Source organism: Herpailurus yagouaroundi, unplaced genomic scaffold (genome assembly GCF_014898765.1).
Source record: "Herpailurus yagouaroundi ecotype Mexico unplaced genomic scaffold, PumYag 77, whole genome shotgun sequence".
In the NCBI taxonomy this organism is placed as follows: domain Eukaryota; kingdom Metazoa; phylum Chordata; class Mammalia; order Carnivora; family Felidae; genus Herpailurus; species Herpailurus yagouaroundi.
In genome coordinates this window covers 90,671,705-90,682,513 of record NW_024412388.1, presented here as the reverse complement: position 1 = coordinate 90,682,513, position 10,809 = coordinate 90,671,705, and the positions used below count along the sequence as shown (strand labels likewise).

The 10,809-nt window shown below is 35.0% G+C and overlaps 1 pseudogene; it reads right to left on the bottom strand.

The window, feature by feature from the left end:
* Positions 1-2,371: 2,371 nt before the first annotated feature.
* On the bottom strand, positions 2,372-3,010 carry LOC121017899 (chromobox protein homolog 3-like; annotated as a pseudogene).
* Between the last annotated feature and the right edge of the window lie 7,799 nt (positions 3,011-10,809).

The following is a 10,809-nucleotide window of genomic DNA, read 5'->3' as shown; positions in this document are numbered from 1 at the left end:
ATGTCCAAAAAATCAAATTCCCTTTAGCCAATATTGCAGTGGTAGGATGGAGAGTTAACAGGAATAATCAAGGCTGTAGGTATATTTTCTCCTTGCCATTTGAATGCAAACTACATTCTAGTCTTCCTTGATAAGGATGAAAATAGTGTATTCACTAACTGTTGTCACTGCCCCACACCACCCAAAACAAGTTACAAGGTTAAGACTGATGGCACCACAAAATCACCAAAAGGACATGCAAAGATTTATTACTCACATTATGAAGCTTTCTGAGAACAGCACTATTTTTTTATTAGCTTAAAATCCCTTCTAAACTCTTCATGTTTTATCCTGATTTTTTATTGTCATCTTGTTTTTTTTTTTTCTGATTAGAATGATTACAAATAATAAGTTCCAAGTTTTGTCTCAATGTTTCACTATGAATATGTATCATTATCAGATGTTGATCTGAAGTCTCATTTTTAGTTTTAATAATATAGTGTAAAAATGACTTCTATTTGCTATCAGTGATGGAATAACATTTTATTACATGAATATAAGTTGCTTTCCATTTCTCATATGCATGAATTCACAGATACTTATTTCAGCAAAATCATAATGTAGATACAAAAATGTGGACACCAAATTTACAAATCATTTTAAGATTTTTTTTTCACTAAGTCTGAACGCCTCAGGAAAAATATTTACCCACAATATTTAACATTTTTGTGTGTTTTTTTTGCCATTTGTAAAACTTTTGGTGTGAACTAAACCTCTCTATACATTCTGTATGCAGAATTTAAATTTTGTATATTATGAGTATTATAAAATGTCCTGTCATGAACAATCCACCCAGCTTAAGAAGCATTCATAAATAATAAATGTAGAGGCCTCTGTGGGCTCCTTCTCTATTGTATTATCCCGTTTGAATGCTTGAAATAACCACTGTCCTAATGTTCTATGTATCTCCCTAAATTCCATCTATAGTTCATCACAAATGCATATATCCCTAAACATACCTTGTTCAATTTAGTACATTTTAGAAAAATATAGTAACTGAATAATACAGTCTATTCTTCTGTGGCTTTCATTTTTTTTTTCACTCTATGTTAGTCTGTCAGAATTATCCTTCCTTATGCATATATTTGTCATCTCTTTTCACAGCTGTTAGCTATGGTATAAATATTCCCCAAGTGTCCATGCTTTTGCTGATTGATGAGCATCTGAGTTCCACACAGTATTGTAATTACATATATTATTTCCATGGATTGATTTTACAGGTGTCCTGTAACAAATATACAAGGATTTATTTAGTGTATAGGCCAGACAGGTAGATCTTAGAATCATGGAGTAAGCACAGACTCATTGTACAATATAATGCCAATTGCCTTCCAATGAGATGTGTCAACTGAGATGCGTTTGGTGTCACATCACCAGAATGCAACAATTCCTTCTGATGTATCCTTCTGCTAATACTTTCTGTTTCCAGGGGTGCATGGGTGGCTCAGTCAGTTAAGCGTCTGACTTAGGCTCAGGTCATGATCTTGCAGTTTGTGAGTTCGAGCCCTGTGTTGGGCTCTGTACTGATAGCACAGAGCCTGTTTGGGATTTTCTCTCTCTTTCCCTATGCCCCTCTGCCTCCTTGCATGCTCTCTCTCAAAATAAATAAATAAACTTATAAAATAAGTAAATAATTAATTAAATAAATAAGAAATAGGAAACAATTTGGGTATATATTTTTAGTACACACACACACACACACACACACACACACACACACACACACCCAAATAAACAAAAAACTCAGAACAGTCTTTAGGCATAGAGGAGTTAAAACACAAATTCTTTTTTTTTTTAGTTTTTTTTAATGTTTATTTTTGAGATGGAGGAAGAGAGACAGATAGAGAGAGAGCAGGGGAAGGGGCAGAGAGAGGAAGACAGAATCTGAAGCAGGCTCTAGGCTCTGAGCTGTCAGCACAGAGTCTGATATGGGGCTCTAACTCATGGACCATGAGATCATGACCTGGGCCGAAGTTAGACACTTAATTGACTGAGCCACCCAGGCACCCCAAAACACAAATTCTTATTGAGTAATGACTTGAAGATTTCTCACCACATTTAGAAGAGGTGTTCTCTAATGCAGGAGAATACTGAACCGTAGTCTTATATATTCTGTTTGATAAAGGAAGCAACTACAGAAAGCTTTTATTTGTTCAAAGTACCCAGTGTTATAGATGCCAAAACCCCAACAGCTCCCCCAATGGTATTTCAAAACAAACACATCAAACTTGATTTTCACTAGAAATGTTCTTTATTCACCCCAATAAACAAACAAACAAACAAACAAACAAACAAAAAGACCCAGATTTTATATATAAAGCAACACCACAAATTAGTGAGCTTCATCTTCTGGACAAGAACACCAAGTTAGTCTCTCTTCATAAAAAGCAATGACAATTTGAGGACACAATTTGCCTCTTTTGTCAGCACCAAGTCTGCCGCATCTGAATCTTTCTGTTTCATGAGAATATGAATTCTCCACTGCTGTCTGTGGCCCCAGTTACTTGTTCAGGGTTAAGACCTCTAGCAAAGTCTCTTGGTTTATCAGCAGCATCTCTTTTCTTCTTTGATTTGCTATCACGAGATTCACCATCAGATAAGGATTGTCTTTTTGTACCATTTTTTTTTCTTTACCGGCTTTTTGAGAATTAAGAAATGCTTCAATTAGCTCTGGATAATTTAAATTTTCTTCAGGTTCCAAGTATTGTCAGCATGTGTAAACCCCTTCCAGTTGAGGAAATCCTCCGTTTTCCCATTTACTACATGTCAGCCCAGGACTTTTTCCACCACAAAATCTCCAGGCTCTGCCTCTTCTATATTGTTACTGTCTCCGTTCTATCTCTTTCCCATGGTTTGCAATGTAGTTTTATTGGAGGACATGTTTTATTGCAGATTTGAAGAGCTATTATTCACCACCTCTGAGATGCTCTGGGTCTCGGGTCTGCGATGTCTCTGGCCCTGTGCTCCTCAAGCTCCATCCACCTCTCTCAATGGGTTAGTTAAAATGTAAGATTCCATCACCAATGCCAGAATTTTTTTTTTATGTTTTTGTTTTTTATTCTACCTCAAACAAAAATGATACCTCCTGATTCAATGTGTGCTAAGAGCAAATATACTTAGATTTTGCTTACTCTTTTAGCTTATTTAGTACCCAAATAGCTTTCTTTAATACACATCTGAATAAGTTGAATATTTCAATTAACAATATCTAATAATGTTACATATTTCTTTGTATATGGTAGTCTTAGACCAACACAGGTTGTTTATTCTTCAAGAAATTCATGACCAAGTTTTATGATGATGCAAGTAGGTAAAACATAGCCTCATTTGTTTTTCATGTAGGTAGAATATGTGGAAAATTGCAATACCTAGCATGCATTGCTACAAGGTCCCTTCCTTTTTGTATTCTGGTTTCTGCAACATCACAGTGGGTTCTGTGCCCTATAAGTTATGACTTTCAGAAGTAAATACTAAAATGGGAATTTGGTGGGGTGCCTGGGTGGCTCAGTCGCTTGAGCGTCCAACTTCGGCTCAGGTCAAGATCTCAAGGTCTGTGAGTTCGAGCCCCGCATCAGGCTCTGTGCTGACAGCTCAGAGCCTGGAGCCTGCTTCTGATTCTGTGTCTCCCTCTCTCTCTGCCCCTCCCCCGCTCATGCTCTCTCTCTCTCTCTCTCTCTCTCTCTCTCTCTTTCTCTTTCTCTCAGTCAAAAATAAATAAAACATTAAAACTTTTAGAAAAATAAATAAAATGGGAATTTGGCATACAGAATGTTTACGGGGAAGAAAGAGTGTTGGGCAAAGAAAAAAACTGAACCATCGTGGCACCTGGGTGGCTCAGTTGGTTAGGCGACTGACTTCGGCTCAGGTCATGATCGCACAGTTCGTGAAATCGAACCCTGCATCGGGCTCCGTGCTGACAGCTCAGAGCCTGGAGCCTACTTCAGATTCTATGTCTCCCCTCCCTCTACCCCTCCACTGCCCACACTCTCTGTCCCTCTGTCTTTCAATAATAAATAAATGTTTAAAAAAATTTAAAGAAAAAAAGAAAAAAAAAGAAAAAACTGAGCCACAATCCAGGCTCAACAAAGCCTTGGTCAGTCATAGAGGGAAGATATACAGCATATATAGCCCATCAGAGAAGTCTTACATTGGGCCCAAAACAGTGAGGCCTTTGTGCGTCCATCTCAATCAGTCATTGGATGTGAGCTGCTCAGGTTGGCATAACCTTTATATATGGGTCTCCACAGACAAGGTATATATCCTGGTGGACCTGAAAGCTAAAGGCTGTCTGCTGACAAAGGGGGTAATAAATTCTAGAAAACAGTATGGAAGTTCCTCAAAAAACTAAAAATAGAACTACCCTACGACCCAGCAATTGCACTACTAGGCATTTATCCACAGGATACAGGTGTGCTGTTTCGAAGGGACACAGGCACCCCCATGTTTATAGTAGCACTATCAACAATAGCCAAAGTATGGAAAGAGCCCAAATGTCCATCGGTGAATGAATGGATAATGTGGTATATATACACAATCGAGTATTACTTGGCAATGAAAATGAATGTAATCTTGCCATTTGCAACTACATGGATGGAACTGGAGGGTATTATGCTAAGTGAAATTAGTCAATCAGAGAAAGACAAAAATCATATGACTTCACTCATATGAGGACTCTAAGAGACAAAAGAGATTAACATAAGGGAAGGAAAACAAAAATGATATAAAAACAGAGGGGAACAAAACAGAAGAGACTCAAATATGGAGAACAAACTGAGGGTTGCTGGAGGGGTTGTGGGATGGGGGATGGGCTAAATGGGTAAGGGGCATTAAGGAATCTACTTCTGAAATCATTGTTTCACTATATGCTAACTAATTTGGATGTGAATTTTAAGAAATAAAAAATAAAATTAAAAAGAAGATCTTGGGGCGCCTGGGTGGCTCAGTCAGTTGAGCGCCGACTTCGGCTCAGGTCACAATCTCGCGGTCCGTGAGTTCGAGCCCCGCATCGGGCCTCTGTGCTGACAGCTCAGAGCCCGGAGCCTGTTTCAGATTCTGTGTCTCCCTCTCTCTGACCCTCCCCCGTTCATGCTCTGTCTCTCTCTGTCTCAAAAATAAATAAACGTTAAAAAAAAAAAAAAAAAAAAGAAGATCTTGGCAGTGCATTTCCATGTCCATAACAATCTGTTGTTACAAGGGGTATTCCGGGTGAAAAGTTCTGCTTCAAGAATCAGTCAGTGTATGAGAACAGAACAGAATTTCAAGATAAGGGCAAAATTATAATTAGGTAATGTCATATTAGTCAACTGGAAGGACTTCTCCGTTGTTCTGGCACTAAACAATAATTTCATGGTGTAGAATGCTATTGTCACAGTCAATTTATTTTTCTCCTATAATTTCTTTAGCTTTTACTTCACTATTCACTTTTACTTTACATTGTGAATGGGTATAATGCTAATTTGATTTTTATTTTAGCAAACTTAATAGTTACATGCTTTGATACTTTGATTTATTTTGCAATGATGACATGAATACATAAGTTTTTATTAATTATTCTAGTTACTGAAGAGTCATTTTGATATAAAGATTCCAGTTTGTCCTCCATCAACTAAATGAATTTCTGAATTCCTTGATTTTATTTTTACTCCCTTCACTTGGTTTAGGAGGTACTTCAATTGTCTTTATTTTTACAGATTTGGGATATTCTCAAACTTTCCTCCATATCAATTTGAAAAACACACTGAACTGAGGTTACCTCAATGATTAAAAATCATATTTGTAGAAATAAAATGACCAAATCAGAAAGGGTTGAAACTTCTAAATTGAGCATGTTATCACTGATTGCTTTCTCATCTAGAGCATTAGCTGATTCAATTTAGCAATAGGACTGAATTCCATCCTCTTATCAGACCTTCAACAGAATTTTATACCCAGCTAAAAATATCACTCAAAATTAAAAGCAAAATAAAGATATTCATTCTCTCTCTCTCTCTCTCTCACACACACACACACACACACACACACACACACACACACACACACGCACCTAAGAGAAGTAGTCGCCAGTAGAGCAACACTACCAAAATACTACAGGAAGTCTTCAGGTTGAATAAAAATAATCTCATATGACCTGAAGGAGGTATAAAAACCACTAAGATCTGCAAAAAAGGTAAATAAATGAGCAAATATAAAATAGGTAAATATATTGCATGTTTAAAGCAATAAATCTCAAATTTTAACATGCAGCTTTAACACCATATATAAGAAATCATCTATACTACAACACTGCTTGATATGACAGAATATAAACATAATATTATTATCAGTAATAGGTCCATTCCAATTGTGAAATTTATATATCTAAAACCAAATGGATGATTCTAATTAACAATAATCCCACAAGTTAAAGATACTTAGTTCAGGTGAATCAACCTTATGGAGAGTTGGCACATTTTGTTGTTGTTGTTTTTTTACTGTTTTGTTTTGTTTTGTTTAAAAATTTTTATTTATTTATTTTGAAAACAGAGAAAGAACAAGTGGAGGAGGGGCAGAGAGACGGGGAAAGAGAGAATCCCAAGCTGGCTCCTCGCTATCTGTACTGAGCGAGATGCGGGGCTTGAACTCACAAACTGTGAGATCATGACCTGAGCCAAAATCAAGAGTCAACTGACTAAGTCACCCAGGAGTCCCAAGAGTTGGTATGTCTCTTTGGAGACAACATAATTCTGTAAACCTGTTTATGGTCCATATGTTCCTTTATGTAAGACAGAAGATATAACTGCATAAAAGCATCCAGGAAACATTGTGAATTGACGTTATCATTAGTGCGGCATAAAACATTCACTTTCAATGCTTAAATAGCTGCCTATAAGGCAATTCAGTTTTACAAGTTTTACTTCACCATACTTATACTTATTCTCCTTGTTTACTTCCTTTGAAACTAGGATTCTACTTTCATTAAGACAGCATGTTTTACAATTTTTCTACCCCCAAAGTCTTTAAATGATATTTAGGGCACCAAATATATGGAATGCATATAGATTAAATATCAATAAATTTTGCTTCTGCAGATAGCAGTGAACACTAAAACTTGAACAGGTCTTTCATAATATTCTGTCTTGTGGTAAAGTCATTCTAATATAGACCCACATAAAACCATTACATTCATTAAAAAATGAACAACAAAAACCCTAAAGTTACAATTGGTAGTATTTATTGAAACTTTAATTTTTGAAGGAATTTTAAATATATTACCCAATTTAATTACCCTATTAATATGATGTTATTATTATTATTATTATTATTAAATTTTTTTTAATGTTTTATTTTTGAGACAGAGACAGACAGAGCATGAATGGGGGAGGGGCAGAGAGAGAGGGAGACACAGAATCGGAAACAGGCTCCAGGCTCTGAGCCATCAGCCCAGAGCCTGACGTGGGGCTCGAACTCACGGACCGTGAGATCGTGACCTGAGCTGAAGTCGGACGCTCAACCGACTGAGCCACCCAGGCACCCCTATTATTATTATTATTATTATTATTATTATTATTATTCTGTTGGTAAAATAATTGAGCACTAAAATATTGAGTAAATTCTGTTGGAGCTAGGATTTAGGTATGAGCTTCCCAGACTTCCTCTAATGAAAGAAGTTTATAGTGAACTTCAGGACCCCTGAAACTCTATGTTATCTTTGAGGAATAATTTTCTAGAAGTATGAAACTACATAGTTACTTAAATGTACAAATAAAATTAAAGAAAATAGATATGCTATATTTTTTGTACAACAGTATTTTTTTTCTTTTTTCAAGACCAAAGGACTTATGGAAATAAAATATATTTCACTTGAAAACATCAAAGTGCTTTCAAGAAAATGAATGTAGAAGTTCTTACAGTGTCTTCTGTGATTAGTGGTTCCTGTAGACTTTCAATAACTCTAAGCTGCAATACAGAACAGTGAGTCACTAACTGTAAAGTCACACCATCTTTTCTCTAAGGAAAGTTCATAACTTGCAATACCTTTTGGGTTTGTCTGTAAGTAGAGATATCACATAAAATTTCAGTGGCAATATTTGAGATAAAAATGAAAAGAGAAATAGTTTTGAAATTAACTTTAAAAATAGTTCCTGTTATGAATATTTTATGGAAAGCAGTTCCACCAATTAGCTCCTAGGTATGCAGAGACCTGATAGCTGGATGCTGCCTGAGGCACATATGACATTAGAAAAATAAATCAGCTCTGAAGAATTCAGAGGACAGGTTCAAACATGAACATGGATTAAGTCACACAAAAATGAAAGGGCTGAAGTATGGAGTTCTTTAAAAATTTGCAATGAGATTGTAAACTCAATTCTCAGTTGCTCAGTCTGTGTAATTGCTTGGATATACGCATATGAGAAGACTTAGAGCCAGATGTTGATCTTTTATTCTCACCCTATGGAGTCTGTCCTTTCTTTGAATTTATTACTGGTTCCTTCAAAGTAAATGTTCACTGGGGTTTAGATGAGAGATGAAAACCAGGCACATAATGATGTTTGTGACTCTTGGTATGAGAGAATTTGGCAAATGATTCTTTCCTACTTGAATCTTCTTAGCAGCTCTCATTGACTTTTGTATAATAACTAGAGAATTGATTTTAAGTTAATCCAGAGAACTATTCTATTATCATGTAAATATTTCACATGTTTTATAGAATTTGCATCATGTTTTAAAAATTGCAAACCTAATGATATCTAGGAGATCTGTTCTCTTATTATTTTTACCCCCAATCATTACACTGGAAATGGAAGAGTTAGCCATTAAATATTTCTATTTTATGTGAAATTTGTTTTGGTGTATTAGAATTCCTATTCTCTGAAAATATGTAATTAATCCCGCTTTACTTTCATTTATACTTTTTTATGTCAATACAAACTATCATTTAATATTCTTGTTAATTTACGCACTGTTCACCCAGTTACATCATGTTATCCAACTCCCAGGAATATCATTCATCTATGATTTAACTTGAATGGCATTCTGAAGTGCAACCACAAAAAATAACGTCTCTTTTTGTGAATATTATTGGAAAGGGCATTATAATACAATGGGGAAGGACTATTAAAAAGATAAAATCTACAATAAGTATTTTTGAGATTCACTTGTTTATTCAGCAGTTATTTACAAAACTCTAACATGTACCATTTAGGACATTTAGACCTGGAAATACACAGAGAAAACCAGACACTGTCCCTTCTCAGAAAACTTGAAGTATAATGGGAGAAGGCATTAATACAATAATTATATAAATATATAGCTTCCTACTCTGATATATGCTACAGAGGAGAATCAGACAAATGTAAGGTAGTATGATGTAAGTTAATGCAATCCGATAAATAAAGCAAGGATTTTTTAACTAAAATGGCACTTCAGCTGGAAATCAGCCATGCTAATTAAGAGAGATATGAGGTTGATTTCCACAACTTTTGTACAAATGTCTTATGCAGTAGTGGGTTTGGAACACTATAAAATAAAAGATTACCTGATCAGAACTTGGAAAAAACAAGTGAAACTAATGAGCAGCAATATTCTAGAAGCAGATAAGAGTCTAGGTGAGTAGGGCATAGATACATATTAAACATTTGGATCTTTACTTGAAGAGCAATGGGAACCAATTAAATGTTTTAAGCAGAGGTTTGAACAGTTTAGAAAGACCATCCTTTCTGGATCCTTCACTAAACTATTGCTAAGCCTTCTTTTTTAATTATATTACAATGTTCTATTTTCTTTTATGACAATTTGCTTCATATATTTTTATTCATCATGAGTAAGATAGTACCTGCTATGGTTATTCCTTATTCTTAATACCAATTAAACTTTTCATGCTCTTCAGAATGGGAATCACAACTAGCTATGAGAAATAGGGCACATTTCTTATTTCTTTTAAATGTCTCAATCCATTTGGACATCTTCCCATTGATCCAGTCGAATGCTCTTCTCCTAAACTTCTCTTATTTTTCCCACAAATCTATTTGTCCACTCCATTCCCCAATAGCCAAAATCAGCTTTCCTCTCATAAGTTAATATATTAATTTATTGAAATCCTATTATATCTGGCAGTTTTTTGCTCAATAACCATATGTTTTAACAATAACCTTTAATAAGGTCAATATTCTAAATATGTAACTCACAACACTGAAGGAGATTTTAAAATGACTTATGATCCCTTCCTAGCCTACATGCAAATCTAATACAGTTTATTAGGGAAAAATGTCTCTTACCCTTTTCCCTATTTCCATTATCACCCAGGGGTAATAAGAGATAACACCGACTGGACTATATTCATTATGTAAATAGTGTGGATTCAGAAAAAGTAGGTAAAGAATATATCCTTAAAACAAAATAATTCACTTGGCATGAATTTTAGTTATCTATATTTTAAGAAATAGAAAATACTTTAGTATTACCATATAAAAAAAATTAACCCATAATGGATCAAAGACCTAAATACAAAGCCTATAAAGAATCAAACTTTTAGAAGAAACATACGACAAAAGTCTCACAGCACTGGTTTGACAATGATTTACTGGATATGACATGAAAGGCACTTTTTGTTTTGTCATGTTTGTGACAAAAAAAAAAAAAACAACAGACAAAAGTGGGCTTCATGAAAAATTAAAAAAATTGTGCATCAAAAGACACTATCCACAGAATAAAAAGGCAATCTAGAGAAAAGGAGAAAATATAAAGAACTCATACAACTCAAAAACAACAAAAACAATCCAGTGAAAAAATGAT